We start from the raw sequence: 19917 nt of genomic DNA, 5'->3' as shown, positions 1-19917 counted from the left end.
AAACCCATAACCAAACTTTTTTTTTTTTTTTAATATATTTTTTATCCCACAATTTTGTAACCCATTTTTCACCCCTGTGTCAATCATCTAATGTGATCCTGGGCTCTACACACCCTCCGCCAACCTGGGGAGAGCAACGGACTTGAACTCATGCTTCCTTCATGCTTGAGTGTCCAAGTTGCTCCTTTACACCTGACAGGGGGGAGTTTCCCTGGTTGGACGTAGCGCGTGGAAGGAACACGTTATTCCAACCAGTTCCTTTCCCCTCCATCAGGCGCCCCGGCTGGCCAGGGGGAGGCAGTTTAGAGACCAGGATTACTGCATGTTTTTGTGAGGGTACCTACCCTAGGGGACACGGGGAGAACATGCAAACTCCACACAGAAAGGCCCTTTCGCCAAACATAACCAAACATTTAAAATAAAACTTACACCAATGGGGGAAAAAATGTAGTCTATTCCACAATCTTCAATTTCTTGTCCCTTTGACCAATTAATTTAGTAAAAGTAAAAGTTATTTTGTTTGCTCTTTCCGAGTCCAACACGATGACCTCCTGATTGTCTGTCTGGTAACAGGTGTCAAGTCGATCTGGAATAGGTTCAAATATTAAATTGCCTGCTGCCCGAGCAGGTAATAGATCTTTTTTTAAATTACCATCACATGCATTACAAATCAGTTTTTTCCATTATTTTCTCTTTTTTTCTGTATTTTGGATCAAATACTCCTTGTAAGGTCTGTGGCAACATGTACAGACAGATGTCCTCCTTCAATTGATTTATTTTACTGACTGGTTGTTCTGCATGAAGTTCCTTTGTAATTTATAATGTTGTGTTGGATGTATTGTTTTTTTACTGTATTTTGTGTATTGTAACTCGGCTACATTGAAAGGGGGGCTTGCCCTCAACTGTATTTCCGAGTATAAATAAAGGTGATGATAACGATGTAGGCCCCTCCTGTTGAACACGTCTGTCGTATCTCCTCCTTTTCCCCAATCGATCACCCATCTCTTCGCGTGTTTCACGTCTTCAATTTAGTCTACATTGAAAATTGTTATCATCGTTTGGACTAGAACCCAGCCATTCGAGAGGTATGGGTTCAACTCCTTGTCCTTTGACTAAGTCCTCTTCAACAAAAGGTGTTTTGTCTGTTCTCTCAGAGTACAACATGATGACCTCCTGATTCTCTGTCTGGTAACAGGTGTCAAGTCCTGTCAATGAGTCTCTGTAATAATTATGTGGGCTGAATTTGGCCCCTTCTTCCACCAGTTTAAAAACCCCTGGTCTAGAATAGATTCTATTCCTATTCCTGGTCTAGAATAGATTCTATTTCTATTCTAGACCACCCAACGTGCGAGGATGTCTTGTCTATGTATGTTCTCTTTCTAGGGATGCACCGAAAGGGAAATTCTTGGCCGAAACTGAATACCGAATATAGGAAACAGTTGGCCGAAAACCGAATACCGAATATCCGAATATGATTAATATTATATATCTTTTTTCCTACCATTGCTGTCACCTGATGGCAAAATAAATGGTTATGGCAAAACTTAACTTAAAAAATAATCACTATTATGGGTCCATAAAACATTTATTCAGCTCTTTTGAGTGCATTAATTGCATACACTATTCGGTGATATATTTTCTGCCTATTCGGGCCGAAACCTAATAGGCCGAAAATGCATTTTTTGCCATTTTCTGCCGAATATTTTCTGCAGCCGAATATTCGGTTTCTCTTTCTCTTTCCCAAGGCAAGCATTTTTTGGCAAATGGGTACATACTGTATAGAAGCTTCTTTGGCAAATGGGTAAATAGAAACGGACACTATCAGCATCCATGGACTTTTTAAGTTATATTTATATTTGAAACTCAAATTTGTTACGTCATGCACAACAGTTTCTAGATGAACATACATAGTTGGTTACGTCATCACCCAATCCCTGATTGGCCGCGCAACGCCACCAATCCAATCGGTTGAGGGGCCACCGACATACGCAGCAAGCTGCCAACTTACACTCTGATTGGCCGAGCAACGCCACCAAAAACGCACAATCCCTGATTGGATTGGATTTTTGTGGCTTTTGCCTTTATTTTATTTTTTATAGAGGGATAGAGTTACAGTAGGCAGGATTTATTTTTATATTTATTTTTTAACTGTCCTTTTGCTTTCTCTCCTCCAACATGATGGTTGTGCACCTGACAACCTTTATCTGAGCATTCAATTATATTTAAGCGTTTAACGTGATTATTGCCACGAACCAGACGTAGTCGAGTTTCGCAAGCATCACTGAAGTGGCAATAATCACGTTAAACCACACCCTCTCGTGTAATATTGCAATTATACAACAGTTACCCTTAAAACTAACCACGGCTAGAAGGCTGTTTCAACCAATCAGATTGCTTCCTCGAAACGACCTGTTTATACTCACCATCTAGGACGCTGATCCGAATCTCCTCCGCTGAATCTTTTGCGTATATTCTGTCCACACCACACCAGTATGTCCCTTTGTCAGACATTCTCAGCTGTCTGATGGTTACATGGAACACGCCCTCACTAAGGAATCCACCTTGTTCATTTCTAATACTGTATCTATCATTCTCAGCATAGGACTTAGCTGTTCCAATTAGATATGTAGTGCATGTTCCTCTGCAGAAGAACTTGAACAGATGACCAGCTGTTGAGAACCTGCATGTAATTGTAATGTCTTCTCCTTCAGTTTCTTCAAAGACACGTTGTTGTAGAGTGACTCCACACAGAGCTGTGGAACAAACATGAACAGTTGATGATCAAGTGGTAGAAAGTAGGTCCTATTCAGTCTAGACCCTAGTGTCTATAGGCCGACCCTAGTGTCCAGACTCTAGACATAATTAAGTTAAATATTTATAATATTTTTATTTAAATAGACTATTTTTTATTATAAAACTTACTACAGTATAAAAGCCATTTTCAACATTAACTCTGGACACACACACACACACACACACACACACACACACACACACACACACACACACACTGGGACACGCACAAACCCCTCTTATAGATGGCTAGTCTTGTCGCACAGAGCCACGGCAGAAAAACAGAGACAGACAGAAAGACACAAAGACACAAATATACTAACAAATGAGTCGGAGGCATAAAAATGTTTACACATATAGAAATATTATAATACACTTACCAAGGATGAAGCAGCAGGGCAGAACATGTCTGATATTCATTTTAAATCACTGTGCCTAAAATATTTGTTATGTGAAGTAAAAGTGTCTACCGTATATAGAAAGTATTTGAAGTTCCTTAAACTGTCTCTTCTTCCTGGGAGATAAATGTATCTACTCGTCTCTCTCTATCGCTAAAAGGGTTTCCTCTGCAGATTCGGGTTCTTGGAAACGCCCCCCAGCCACTGCGTTAGTTTTACTGAGGTTAGGTTTAGGTATAGTTTACTGAGGTTAGGTTTAGGTATAGTTTTTCTGAGGTTAAGGTTAGGGTTAGGTTTAGGTATAGTTTTACTGAGGTTAAGGTTAGGATTAGGGTTAGGTTTAGGTAGTTTTACCTAATGATCACAAAAAAAACATATATTACAATAATTTTACCTACTTTTATTAGGGTAAAGGTCAAAAGTCTTAGGTTAAAATTTTTTCAAAATTGCACAGAGTCCAGACATTTTTTATTTGTATGAATTTCAGCCTCTGTGGGGGGTATTTATATGCAAATATCATGACCAATGCTATTGAAATGGCATTGCAATGAACATCACTGATGACGTTTAGGTGAAAAAAGAACAGAAAAAAATTATAATAATTTAGTAATAAAATAAAATAAAATTGTTGCTAAAAAGCAACGCTGGGTCTTAGAGGGTTAAAGGACCACTTCACCACTTTTCAACCCATCTTCATATAATAGGTCCTCACTAATAATCATGAAAAAATGGCACGATTCTTTTCTACTCAGTCTGTGTCTCATAGGAGGGCTGTGGGCAGTTTAGAAAACGTCTTCACTCCAAATCTTCCGCCGTAGTCTGAAAACCCACCTTTTCAGACTCCATCATGGCCCATAGCACTTACCCTACCCCCTTAGATAGCATTTCTGTAGACTTAGATAGCATTTGATACAGACTTATAGCATGTTATGTAGACAGCACTATAATTGCATTGTATATAGTCATAGCACACCATAGTACATATGTATAGCATACGTAGTAGTATATATGTATAGTTTATATGTATAGTTTCATTATATAGATATTCCACTGTTACTTTCTTAGCTTACGCATGTTTCATGATAAATGCTTTTATGTGATGTATTCCCATGCTTTTTGTTCTTGCTTAATGTAAGTCGCTAAATTCCTAAATTGTAAATTGTAATTGTAAATTGTCTTCCAGTGACATCATCATTAGGCAGATTTATTTTTAAACAAGATTTCTTTACAATAATGTTTAGATTTTCATTATCGTGAGAACGATGGCTTCCATTTTCGCATTGGAACTTTTCAGGACTAGAAAGCCTGCAGTTTCTATTAGCTTGTATTCCCCATCGATGATGTCACTGGAAGACGGTTTCTGAACTGCCCACATCTGTCCTATGAGACACAGACCGAGTAGAAAAAAATTGCGCCATTTCTTCATGATTATAAGTGAGGACCTATTATATGAAGATAGGTTGAAAAGTGGTGAAGTGGTCCTTTAAGGTTAGCGTTAGGTTTAGGTGTAGGACTGTCCAGTCACAGCGCAGGAAGCACAGCGAGGAAACCATATTAGCCTCTCTATCACACACAAACTTCCTCTTCCTCTTCCATTTTTGTTCATATTTCTAGACGGTTGTCTACTACTGAAGGATTATTATGAAAACATCAGCCTATTTTATCATTCTTGAAATGGGACATTATTAATGTCATGTCGCCTCAATGTTTTTTCTATCTCTATGGTCAAGCCTGTGCAAAGCGTAAACGTAACCACTTTCATACATACAGTAGATGGCTCTTTACTAGTTCATGGCATGCTGCATTTGTTTACTGCCATGCAGAAGTGGTTCTGTTTCATGTGGGCTGTCATTGGTCTACTCTACAGACTAGATACATACAGTATACAGTACTGTACATACATAAGAACCCTGTTCTAGATGGCTTGGCCTTAAGCTGTGCTGTAAAATATCAGTGTTAACTGAACTCTGAGAGAACACAAACAACTATATTTCCCATTTCATTGTCTCCACCAGCCGAAGGCATGGGGAGAGTATGTTTTGCACTCCGTCCGTCCGTCCGTGTGTCCGTGTGTCCGTGTGTCCGTCCGTGACCAGCTAATCTCAGCCACCGTTAACCCGGTCGATGCCAAATTTTGCACACACACTCCCTGGATGCCAACGATGAACCTCTGCCCCAAACTTTCCAGAACGGCCTGTTATAGCGCCACCAGGAGGCCGCTTTGTGCAAAACAAGTTTTTGCACAGTACACCTACAGATTTTGTCCAAACATCACGCAAATTCGTACACAGTCTCTGTAGAGCCATTCAACGAAACCGGTCTTTCAGATTTCCAGAACGGCCTGTTATAGCGCCACCAGGAGGCCGCTCCAGGAGGCCGCTTTGTGCAAAACAAGTTTTTGCACAGTACACCTACAGATTTTGTCCAAACATCACGCAAATTGGTACACAGTCTCTCTAGAGCCATTCAACGAAACCAGTCTTTCAGATTTCCACAACGGCCTGTTATAGCGCCACCAGGAGGCCGCTTTGTGCAAAACAAGTTTTTGCACAGTACACCTACAGATTTTGTCCAAACATCACGCAAATTGGTACACAGTCTCTCTAGAGCCATTCAACGAAACCAGTCTTTCAGATTTCTCAGACTCCATCCTGATTGGTTAAGATTGGCTTCCAAAGTTCACAGGAGTGCTCAGTTTCAAACAAAATGCTGCAAATCATGAACACATCGCGTGATTTTCGTGAAATTGTGCACCCACATTCCCACTAGGCAGAGGACGAAATGCCACATGAACAATTTCAACTCAGCCTCAAGGTGGCGCTATAACTGGCCGAAAAGTGTTTTTACCTCTAACTGCACGGATCTGTGGATAACTTTGTATGCCAACTCCCTAGAGGCCAAGGAAAAACCTTTGCCTGGAATTCTTCACATCTGCTCATCCTGGTGGAGACCTGTGCCCAGTAGGGCACTTTTTCTAGTTGTATTATCTTTCAGGTGTGTAGATGAAAACAAAGAAGCACCAAGGAGGAGATTCAGTGTTACATTATTTCACTGAGATCTTTCAACCCTTTGCTATTCTCTGGACACTCTTCAGAAGAACCTCCACACAGAGTCATTAGGAAGTAGTTCCTTCACATCATTCTGTATGAAGCACTGTCTGTTAGGAAAGGTATAGGGCAGGTTAGTGCCTTGCTCAAGGACCGGTAAGGAGGGCATGTTAGCTAGGGCCGAATAAATCAAACCTGTGAACTTTTGGTTACAGGACATTCAGTCTAATCACAACGGCCTGCCGTCAACTATTGAGTTCAAAGTCTGAGCCTGCACCGTTCAGATTGCCTCCTTCCATGAATGGTCATGAATGGTAAAAAGGAACTTGTTAGATTTGGTTCAGCGTTGCTCCTTCTTTAGAGTGGTGCATTCTTGAGGTTGTCTCAACTCTCCTTTTCCTCCTTTCTCCACTCCTCACTCTTAACTAGCAAATTAACTTACTAGTCCATGTACAATCACCTAGTCGCTGTAAGAACCCTCTCCTCTCAGACTTCCTTAAGCCATTGTCACGGGTTGCTCCCGTGGCTCGCTAATTAACAACAATATAGGAGCTACCCTGACCTAAAAGACGTGGACGTGTCGTGATGTTGTATGCATGTGTCAAACTAAATCAAAAACGGCACCGCCCCCCGTATCAACAACAACCCCCGGTCCCCCGGCCAATCTTTCCAGTGATAAAATGGCCACCAACGTAATCAAAAAAGTCAATCAAAGAACAAGATTCCTTTACAGGATCTCCTCACTGGTCAACAAAAACACCTTGAAGACCTTAACAGGAGCCCTCGTACAAGGTTTCTTTGACTATGCATCCACCTCTTGGTACCACAGCACCTCAAAGGCCCAACAAGGCTCCAGACCTCCCAAAACAAACTGGTCAGGCTCCTACTTGGCCTCACCCCCCGAACCCACCTCACCCCTGCCCACTTTGACAGGCTGGGATGGCTTAGGGTCGACGACAGAGTACAGCATCTTGCAATGGGTCTGGTCCACAAGATTCGATACACCACCAAGATACCCATGTACCTGTCTAAATACTTCCTTAATGTAAACGAAGTCCACACCCACAACACCAGAGGGAGTGCAACTAACCATGTACAACCCAGATTCGGCACAAACAAGGGTCTAAATTATTTTCGCTCCTATGCCACCAAAATGTGGAACGCCCTACCAACAGTCATTAAGACATGTGAATCCCTTGACTCCTTCAAAACCGCTCTCAAAGGGCACCTACGGATGGCTGCAATTCGAAACTGGCCTCTGTAAAATCTGAATCCCCCCACCGCCCCCCCCATTTCCCCTCACTGTATATGTATCTTTTCCCTTTTTGCTTCCTATATGATGAATTCCTGTTCTGTTCTTTAGCTACATAGAAGTGTCTATTTGTATGTCTCTAAATGTTTTGATGAATTGAACAATGTGGACCCTGTTGTAAACAAGTGTAATGCTTAATTGGGTCGTCCACTCACAGTTATCAGTCTTTGTATTGAGTTTGTGCTTGAAATGTACTGTAATTCTACAAACTGTTAATAAATATTTCAATCAATCAATCAAAACCACTCACCTGCTGGCTACGGCCAGCTCTGTCGTTGGCCCACAGCCGAAGCGAGGTGCTGGATCAGTAGTCGTTCAGGTGCGGGGATAACAACCCGCGTAGGTATTATTTTTATAGCTTTCGTTTGTTTTCTTCTGTTTTTCTCCCCTGTAGGGTATTTTCTCTTCTTATGTATTGCACGACGCCGACACAGGATGGCAACAAGGGACCGTCAGTAACCGTCCTCCATACGCGAAGCTCCACTACTACTCTCAACGCACCTGGGAACTATAAGCTAACGTAGGACAGCGCTATCCATCCGTTGCTACTTGCTTATCTTCTGGTCCAGTGCTTAGAGTATATATGAATAGAGAAGACACCCGAGTTCTCCTCCCATCCACTTGCATTAAGTTGCTCAAAAGCGCATGAGGCGATTTCACTCCTCCTTCCGTGTAGGAACAGAGTGCATTCTGGGATGGATTGGCCCCAAACACATGAACGCGCTGCCGTTGACTATCATTGTGCCGTTTGTGCGCGTTCACGTATGAAACATTCGTTCACGTGTCATGGCCCCAATAACATGAACGTGCGCAATGATAGTCAACGGACCAGCACTGGCTCGAGCTGCAATACAAAATTTGGCCACTATGTCCATTTCGCCTCAGGGTTTCCTCCGGGTGCCGTCTCTATTCATATATACTCTAAGGTCCAGTGCAGTTGAGCGGTGGCCTCCGTGTGTATGGGACGGTACTACTGAGTCGAGATCCCCTAACAATTGCTTCACTCCCTAAACACCATGCTATCCAAACATTTCCTCCGTCTCTCGTCCCGTTTTGATGACGTCTATTTTATGACGTCGTACTTGCCGTGGCCGGCCTCCAATTTTGTGAGGTAGAGGCGGTGCCAACACAATAAACCAAATAAACAAACCATGTGTGCATGAGGTGGAATGATATGACTGATGTATGTATATGTGAAACCCTCTGCTGCCCCAGAGCACAATATCCTAACACCATCACTTGTCGCCTTTATTATAACAGTGATGTTATGTAATCAAAGACAAGCTGCAGGAAGTAGATGCTTGTGCTGCTTATTTAGAAGTAAGTTCTGTGGAACTATTTCGCCAATCATTTCATGTGCAATCGTTCTTTGGTATTTTGATATTTCAATAGACCCTCTTTAGAAGTTTCAGTTTGACACTGACTGTAAATACATGCACATGCGCATGCACGCGCGCACACACTCACGCAGTTTTTTTCCAAATGCTTCCCTCATTCAGTCCGGGAGTAAAGCGGATGTCCTTACTGTTATTGCTTATTAAGATCCCCATTAGGTTTTTCCATGTCAAAGGCTAATCTTTGTGGGGTCCAACAAAAAACATTAATTTCATCAACTTTACAATCACTATCATCTATATGGTAAATAACGATAAGAAATAAACAAGCAATAAAAGTAGTACAACTAAAACTAAACCCAAATCATGTACAGCACATGAAACATACCTCTGGGGATTAGTACAGGCTTGTTTGTGTATTGTTCCTTCCTATTGTACTTGGTCTAGGACGGTGCTACCAGATAATCTGAACTATATTTTTGTGAACAGAAATGGTGTAATTCCAGACTCTATAGCATTCGAAGATTGTGGAATAATAGTATCTGGCTATACACGAGACTACACACACAGACAGAGGTGAAAGCATAATCTCGCCTCCCAGCCTGCATGGAGATAATTAGGCTTCAGTCAGAACTTGTAAACATGGTACAGTACTTCACATCACTTGATGTACTGTTTGGCTGTTAAATGGTAAATGGTGCATTTATAGCGCCTTTATCCAAGGAGCTCTACATAGATTGTGCATTACATTTACCCGTTCACAAGCACATTTATACACAGATGGCGGTGTATGAAGCAATTAGGGGTTCAGGGTCTTGCTCAAGAACACTTAGAAACTAACTCTGGGGGAGCCCGTGATCGAACTGAGAACCATATGGTTCACATCCGGGGAACCACCAGACGTTGGAGTCTGCCTTTCTTAATTACGTCATATCATGGCAGCCAAGTCTATGGACTCTTTTAATGTTTGTTTAGAGGACTTTAAACTAACATACTGTAGAGTAGCAGCCAAGTAAAAGAAAACTTAATACTTACTTAATATTCCTCTATAAATCAAATCAGGGTGTCACAAAAATGTAATCTTTGTTTCTTTCTCTATTTTCTTTAGGAAACAGAGTAGAGACACAAACACTCATGTTGGTTTGTCTGTTTAATCCTCATCTAATTACACATTATCAAAACACATACACATACTGTAGTACCATTGTACCATGAGCTACATCAAAAGTTATTTAACAGGTGTTAAAACAGATCTGAGCGACACAGAGCGACCAGAATATTTAGAAAAAGCATGGGACAAACTGACAAAGAAAACATAATGTGATGTACATTTATTTTTGTTTAGATTTTTGTTTTAACCAAATATTTTCTTTTGTGCAGTTTCTGTGGGGGAAGTGAATGTGATGTTTGTTTTTGGTGTCTTATAATCCCGCAAGGGATGGGTCTTTACGACGAGACACGGAAATAATAATGCGTTCATTCATTCATTCATAGTACATATTCTAATCAGTGCAGTCCTACCATGACTTTTTCCAGGTACTTGAGATACCTGGAAAAAGAGCTACTGTAGATACTATGCAGTGGAAAACAAAATTACACCCTGTAATAGGCTTCCTGGCAGAGATCTGCACTCTGCTGCGCCCCTTTCTAGTTTTAGGTCTGAGATATCCATGCTGTTATAAGTTTATAACTCATCTTAATCTAACTTGACAGCAGAGTACACAGTAGAGTCAGTGGATTCGGCAGGTGGAGGGTTTGGATTTGTCTTTTTGTGGAACTGAACTTCAGAGTAAGTCATGTTGGCCGGGCCATCTTCTGGCTAGGAGCAAAGAACAGTGATGTGTTTCAGTCGTTAGTAGTTTCCATAGGATATTTTGTAAGTTAATTTCCAACACACAGGCGTGCACGCACACACACACGCACTGTATAAGGGTTAATTTATAGTAGTATAGTAGGATAAATTTACACTCAGGATTTCTTTTACCTGCTGCCAGGATTTTGGTTTGTTCAGACACCTCAAACTCACCTTTCTGACAATGGCATAAACTGGAGCGAACACAGTAGAGTCAGTGGATTGGGCAGGTGGAGGGTTTGGATGGGCATTTGTCTTTTTGTGGAACTGGACTTCAGAGTAAGTCATGTTGGCCGGGCCATCTTCTGGCTAGGAGCAAAGAACAGTGTTGCGTTTCAGTCTTAACTAGTAGTTGCCATAGGATATTTTGTAAGTTAATTTCCAACACACAGGCGTGCACGCACACACACACACACACACACACACACACACACACACACACACACACACACACACACACCGTATATGGGTTAATTTATAGTAGGGATACATTTACACTCAGGATTTTGCTTTGTACACAATTGTTCAGACACCTCAAACTCACCTTTCTGACATTGGCATAAACTGCCTCTATGGAAGAGTTGGAAGGTTCTGCAAAACACAGATTTAGCGTTATAATTCAGCCAAAGTACATCCTGTACAGAGTATGAGTTCTTTACTTTCATTGATTCACAGTAGAACCTTTAGAAATAATTAGCTGATCACTTGTTTTGCTTACTTAGATCAACCCTGGCATAATAAAGGTTCTTTTTCAGAGCTAGGACTCCTATCTTGCCAATTAGAGTGATTTGAAGCAAAGTGGATGTTGGTTATCTGTAGGCATCTGTAGGTATTGTTCTTCGCAATAATATTGCCAAGGCCTATATATATTTTATTATAATAACAGTGGCATATGAAATTACTAATATCGCAGCCATAGTTATAGTTATTTCTGCCTCTATATCTCTGCAACCTGCCTTTTGTGTACATGTGCAGAGTGAGTGAGTCTGTGCACGCATTCACAAGTATGTGTGTATTTGTGTGTTACCAGGTGGTTTGGTGGTTTGTGTCCTGAAGTAGAACACGATGGCCAATGTCAGAATGGTGACCATGACAACCAGTCCCACAGTAACATAGACGATGGTTCCTTGGGCTGGGATTACATCATCACATTGCAACAGTTATGATAGTTTAGAGTAAGTTATCATGTATCTACTGAATGAGACACAGGCAGACTACTTACTAGACAGGTACTGTACATTAGCAGATAAACAACCCAATCTAGATAGATACACAACTAACTAATAGGTAGACAGACAAGCTATCAGCCAACTAGACAGGTAGAAAGAATAACTAGCCTAGTTAATATTAATATAGCTCACTATGTAGACAAATAGGCAGGCAGACTATAGCAGCCAACCAGACACAAAGATAGCCCAACAGACGGACGGACATGTTGTTCTTACCTGTGTCTGTAGAGGAGTTTTCCTCTGGTCTTGCTGTGACTGTAGTAGTAGAGACTGTTCCATCTGGTGGAGGATGAAGGATGGTGGTTGGAGCTGTGAATATCATCATAATATTAAGTATATGCAATTATAAGTAGAAATGCACTCTGTCGAGCTGCCAACTTGCACCTCGCACACAAGTTGGCACGAGCAGAGCGTGCAGCTATCTCTGAATCTTGTCAACTTACTGTCCCTCCCTCTATAAAATATAACAAATAAAGATGAAACCCATAAACAAAATTTACACCAATGGAAAAAATAATTCCCTCTTCCTTCTGAGACTCAATTTCTTGTCCCTTTGACCAATTCATTTAGTAAAAGACAAGTTATTTTGTTTGCTCTTTCCGAGTCCAACATGATGACCTCCTGATTGTCTGTGTGGTAACAGGTGTCAAGTCGATCTGGAATAGGTTCAAATAGGAAATGACCTGCTGCCGGAGCAGGTAATAGAGCTTGTTTTAAATTACCATCACATGCATTACAAATCCTGACACGCAGTGAAGGCCGTCGGGATCGGGAGTCGAACCTGCGGCACACTGCCTGACTGGATTACCAGCCAAGGTGCCCAGACGGCTACGCCAGCTGCCCGGGCCACCTTGTTAATTTCTATATTATATATATAGTATATATATTTACTTTATTTATTTTTGCTTTCTCTCCTCCAACATGATGGTTGTGCACCTGACAACCTTTATCTGAGCATTCAATTATATTTAAGCAATATTACACGAGAGGGTGTGGTTTAACGTCATTATTGCCACGACAGTGATGCGGTCAGGAACGAGACGTAACAACAGTTAACCTTAAAACTAAGAAAATCGCTGAAAACATATTTCTTTAATGACAGATGTAGTCACTACGACCACAAATGTCCCAAAAAACTAGTTAGCCTAGCCAGCGTGTTTGCTGCGCTCTGGGAAAGCAGAGCAGCTGAATTATTTGTTTTGATTAGGTGTGGAGTGGTGCTCGTTTGAACTACGGCTAGAAGGCTGTTTCAACCAATCAGATTGCTTCCTCGAAACGACCTGTATAATCTACGTTTATACTCACCATCTAGGACGCTGATCCGAAACTCCTTCACTGAATATCCGATTATTCTGTCCACACGACACCAGTATGTCCCTGTGTCAGACATTCTTAGCTGTCTGATGGTTACATGGAACACGCCATCACTAAACCACCAACCTTGTTCATTTATAATACTGTATCTACCATTCTCAGCATAGGAGTCAGCTGTTCCAATTAGATATGTAGTGCATGTTCCTCTGCAGAAGGACTTGAACAGAACACCAGCTCTTGAGAACCTGCATGTAATTGTAATGTCTTCTCCTTCAGTTTCTTCAAAGACACGTTGTTGTAGAGTGACTCCACACAGAGCTGTGGAACAAACATGAACAGTTGATGATCAAGTGGTAGAAAGTAGGTCCTATTCAGTCTAGACCCTCTAGTATAGACCGACCCTAGTGTCTAGACTCTAGACAGAATTAAGTTAAATATTTGTTTGAATAGACTATTTTTAATTCTAAAACATACTACAGTATAAAAGCCATTTTCAACATTAATTCTGGACACGCGCACACACACACACACACACACACACACACACACACACACACACACACACACACACACACACACACACTGGGACACGCACAGACCCCTCTTATAGATGGCTAGTCTTGTCGTACAGAGCCACGGCAGAAAAACAGAGACAGACAGAAAGACAGACAAATATAGAGAGAAAGTCATAATGTACTGTAGACAGAGACTAACAAATGAGTCAGAGGCATAAATATGTTTACACATATGGACAGATTATAATACACTTACCAAGGATGAAGCAGCAGGGCAGAACATGTCTGATATTCATTTTCATCACTGTTCCTAAAATATTTTTGTGACATAAATGTGTCTACCGTATATATAAAGTATTTGAAGTTCCTTAAACTGTCTTTTTTTCCCTTCGAGATACATTTATCTACCCGTATCTCTCTATCACACACAAACTTCCTCTTCCTCTTCCTCTCTCTCACACACAAACTGTGTCTTTTCACGATTTTCACTAAAGTCCCTATCTTGTTATCTTGGAATAATTGTAATCAAACTTAGATCATTTTTGTTCATATAGATAAGATAAGATAAGATAAGATCTTTATTGTCACTGTATGAGACATACAACGAAATTCTGTTTAGTGCAGCACAACATATAACAGTATCAAGAGAGGACGCAAAGACAACGAAAAAAACACTGAAGGGGCTAAAACTTCATGGCATAAAACTGTTAGTCCGTCATAGTCCAGTCCAGTAAAGTCATCTCAAGCCATTAATAAATATTAAATATTCTAATGCACTGTTAAAATTATAAGATAAAATAAGGGGACCACACAATCATAAAATTCATGTGCAAATTCATCAACAGTAGGAGGGGACCATGGGGGAATATATTATATACTATATACTATTGCACTTGCCCATATGCTATTGCATACTATATCATATTGCGTTTGCCCATAGTCTATATTGCACTTGCCAGATAGGACAGTCATATGCGAGTGTGTGTGCGTGTATGCGAACCAAGCAGTGTTTTCACTGTGCACGTGTGTGTGCACGTGTGTGCGTGCGTATATGTGAACTGAGCAGTGTTTTCACAGCCTTTGGAAAAAAGCTGTTGGACAGCCGGTTCGTTCTGGCCTTAATGACCTTCAGCCTTCCGGATGGAAGGGTCTCGAACAGGTGATGTCCGGGGTGTGAGGGGTCCTTGGATATCTTTAGGGCTCGCTTGTGGAGACGGCTTGAGTAAATGTCACTCAGGTGTGGTAATGGAGAGCCAATGATCCACTGCGCTGTCTTGACCACTCGCTGTAAGTCCTTCCTCTCTACGTCGGTGCAGCTGGAGTACCAGGCTGTGCAGGCGTAGGTCAGGATACGCTCAATGGTAGAGCGATAGAAGTTGATGAGCAGGTTCTGCGGGAGTTTCAGCTTCCTCAGGAAGAAGAGCCGTTTCTGGGCCTTCTTGACCAGACATGAGGTGTTAAGGCTCCAGCTCAGGTCTTCTGAGATGTTCACTCCAAGAAATGTAAAACTAGATGGATGGCTCTTTACTAGTTCATGGCATGCTGCATGTGTTTACTGCCATGCAGAAGTGGTTGTTTTGTGTGGGCTGTCATTGGTCTACTCTACAGACTAGATACATACAGTATACAGTACTGTACATATAAGAACCCTGTTCTAGACGGCTTGGCCTTAAGCTGTGCTGTAAAATATCAGTGTTAACTGAACTCTGAGAGAACACAAACAACTATATTTCCTTCTCTGATGAAGGCTGCATAGCCGAAACGCGTAAGCGTTCCTTTTTGGTGTGTACCAATAAAGAAATGGAAATGTGAGTACTTTGTCTGCCGTTTGTTTAATTTTAGCATGTGCTACCTTTTTGGAATATTTTTAATTCCTATTTTTTGAACAATTTCCCATTTTATTATCTTTCAGGTTAGTAGCATTACTCAGTGTTACTCTGTGCCTGCACACACTCCTGTGGAAAAATCTGTCTATACAATACAATTTTCACTCTTATGAATTAATTTGTCTAAAGTTCAATAATTCTTAGTAATTCTCATTTATTTCATGCATTAACTCAACTCAGGGCAACATTCTTGCTTCACAATAACTTCATAACTGTATAGTGTATAGCCAATGCATATTGGTAATATAAAATATTGAAAATTCATATTATGAACATACACTATTCCATTTACTGCATGAGATTTAGGACATCATTCAACACTGTCTTTCCAGATGTTTTATATGAATACCAAGATAACAATTCAAGTCTTCTCTGTAAACCTATAGAGGCTATATTCACAACACTGTTCCTCTCCTCTCCTGCAGTTTCATCTTTCTGTCCATGCCTCATTTGTTGTTGTTACAGTAGATTAAAAGAAGATGAAAACAAACAAGCACCAAGGAGGAGATTCAGGTGTTACATTATTTCACTGAGATCTTTCAACCCTTTTCTATTCTCTGGACACTCTTCAGAAGAACCTCCACACAGTCATTAGAAAGTAGTTCCTTCACATCATTCTGTATGAAGCACTGTCTGTTAGGAAAGGTAGGGCAGGTTAGTGCCTTGCTCAAGGATAGGTAAGGAGGGCATGTTGGCTAGGGCAGAATAAATCAAACCTGTGAACTTTTGGTTACAGGACATTCAGTCTAATCACAACGTCCTGCCATTAACTATGATTTCAAAGTCTGAGCCTGCCCCGTTCAGATTGCCTCCTTCCAGACTGGATTCAGTGTTCATGAATGGTAAAAAGGAACTTGTTAGATTTGGTTCAGCGTTGCTCCTTCTTTAGAGTGGTGCATTCTTGAGGTTGTCTCATCTCTCCTTTTCCTCCTTTCTCCACTCCTCACTCTTAACTAGCAAATTAATCTTACTAGTAGTTAACTGGTCACATCTTCAAGAGTCCTGTGCATTTCCTTTTATCTACACATGTCAATTGTCCATGTACAATCACCTAGTCGCTGTAAGAACCCTCTCCTCTCAGACTTCCTTAAACCATCACTTGTCGCTGTTATTATAACAGTGATGTTATGTAATCAAAGACAAGCTGCAGGAAGTAGATGCTTGTGCTGCTTATTTAGAAGTAAGTTCTGTGGAACTATTTCACCAAACCCTCTTTAGAAGTTTCAGTTTGACACTGACTGATACTGTAAATACATAAATTGTCTGTGCATACTGTATGCGCATGCACGCACTTGCACACACACACACACACACACACACACACACACACACACACACACACACACACACACACACACACACACACACACACACACACACATACTCTCTATTTCTCAATTTTGTCCAAATGCTTCCATCATTCAGTCCGGGAGTAAAGCGCATGTCCTTGACTTACTCTTATTGCTTATTAAGATCCCCATTAGGTTTTTCCATGTCAAAGGCTAATGTTTGTGGGGTCCAACAAAGACACATATTTTATCAAAAGCATTCATTTCATCAACTTTACAATCACTATCATCTATATGCTAAATAACGATAAGAAATAAACAAGCAATAAAAGTAGTACAACTAAAACTGAACCAAAATCAAATCATGGTGTCACAAAAATGTAATCTTTGTTTCTTTCTCTATTTGCTTTAGGAAACAGAGTAGAGACACAAACACTCATGTTGATTTGTCTGTTTAATCCTCATCTAATTACACATTATCAAAACATATACACATAGTACCATTGTACCATGATCGCTACATCAAAAGCTATTTAACAGGTGTTAAAACAGATCTGATGTGGTTAAACGACACAGAGCGACTTGGATGGATTTTTGAACATAAGATATTTGCACTTGCAGAATATTTAGAAAAAGCATGGGACAAACTGACAAAGAAAACATATGTGATGTACATTTATTTTTGTTTTGATTTTTGTTTTAACCAAATATTTTCTTTTGTGCAGTTTCTGTGGGGGAAGTGAATGTGATATTGTTTGTTTTTGGTGTCTTATAATCCCCTAAGGGATGGGTCTTTACGACGAGACACGGATTCGGAAAAAATAATGCGTTCATTCATTCATTCATGGTACATATTCTAATCAGTGCAGTCCTACCATGACTTTTTCCAGGTACTTGAGATACCTGGAAAAAGAGCTACTGTAGATACTATGCAGTGGAAAACAAAATTACACCCTGTAATAGGCTTCCCGGCAGAGATCTGCACTCTGCTGCTCGCCCCTTTCTAGTTTTAGGTCTGAGATATCCATGCTGTTATAAGTTTATAACTCATCTTAATCTAACTTGACAGCAAAGTACACAGTAGAGTCAGTGGATTGTGCAGGTGGAGGGTTTGGATTTGTCTTTTTGTGAAACTGAACTTCAGAGTATGTCATTGGCTGGGCCGTCTTCTGGCTATGAGCAAAGAACAGTGATGTGTTTCAGTCTCAACTAGTATTTTGTAAGTTAATTTCCACGCACGCACGCACGCACACACACACACACACACACCCTCACACACTGTATATGGGTTAATTTATAGTAGGGATACATTTACATTTTGCTTTGTACACAATTGTTCAGACACCTCAAACTCACCTTTCTGACATTGGCATAAACTGCCTCTATGGAAAATTTGGAAGGTTCTGCAAAACACAGATTTAGCGTTATAATTCAGCCAAAGTACATCCTGTACAGTTTAGAAATAATTAGCTGATCACTTGTTTTGCTTACTTGGATAATCCCTGGCATAATAAAGGTTATTTTTCAGAGCTAGGACTCCTATCTTGCCAATTAGAGTGATTTCAAGCAAAGTGAATGTTGGTTATCTATATGCATCTGTAGGTATTGTTCTTTGCAATAATATTGCCAAGGCCTATATACGTACATTTTATTATAATAACAACACTTGCATATTCAATTACTAATATCGCAGCCCTAGTTATAGTTATTTCTGCCTCTATATCTCTGCAACCTGCCTTTTGTGTACATGTGCAGAGTGAGTGAGTCTGTGCACGCATGCACAAGTTTGTGTGTATTTGTGCGTTACCAGGTGGTTTGGCATTGTTTCCTGAAGTAGATCACGATAGCCAATGTCAGCATGGTGACCATGACAAGTTTGACAACCAGTCCCACAGTAAAATAGACGATGGTTCCTTGGGCTGGGATTACATCATCACATTGCAACAGTTATGATAGTTTAGAGGAAGTTATCATGTATTACTGAATGAGAGACAGACAGACTACTAGACAGGTAGATAATAAACCCACTACTCTAGATAGACAGACAGACAGGTGTATACAGAATATATATGTCTAGCTATATACACAACTAACTAATAGGTATAGGGGTCAGTGACGTGACACCCCAAAAAAAGTGTTTTTTTAAAACCTTTAAATAACAGGAATAAAAATGATTTACTTTTGTTCTACTCACTCTCATCTTTATGGAAACATATTTTGTTTTTAGATATTTTATTGGAATCAGAATTTATTCAGCATTTTGTTGTACTTGTGCCTAAAATCGTCATATGGTGTGACATGACAATAATTGTTTATAAAATGAAAATGGAGTACAACTTTCTTAAGTTGCTCACTTTATCAAAGTCCTTTATCATAACTAACCTGTGATCCACTATAGTTTTGTGAAAATATATTAAATCTGTATATTATTTTCGTAATCAACACTCAATGTGAGGCCCATGTTATCGGTCTTTCAATATATTTTGCATTTATTGTGACAAAACTTTCTCTAAAATTACACAAATATTTGTGACTCTTCCTTAGACTATTTGCTATGTAATCCATAAACATTAATGGTTTCATCATTAATAAAGGTATGATTTTTTCACTATTTGGAACGTCACACCAAATTATTTAGTGTCACACCGTATGATCATATCTTCATTTTTCAAAGCAAACTGTGTTTTAACCTACTTATTAGTGAGTACTGAACTTTACAGATTGATTAAACAATTACTCAGGAAAAACAGCAACAGGAAAATTGCTTTAACATTGAATAACATGGCAATGACTGAATAAAACGAAATTAAACACAATGTATTGTGGATAGTTGCAGATTTTAGGTGAAAATGTTTAAAACAAATGTTTAAATGGACAAAAGAAACATGGGACTTTGTTATTTATTGCTATATCTGTAGGAAATTACAGTTTGTATCATATGTTGTGAC

This window comes from Protomyctophum parallelum (genome assembly GCF_964188405.1).
Source record: "Protomyctophum parallelum genome assembly, chromosome: 7".
Lineage (NCBI taxonomy): Eukaryota > Metazoa > Chordata > Actinopteri > Myctophiformes > Myctophidae > Protomyctophum > Protomyctophum parallelum.
This window is presented reverse-complemented; position numbering follows the sequence as displayed.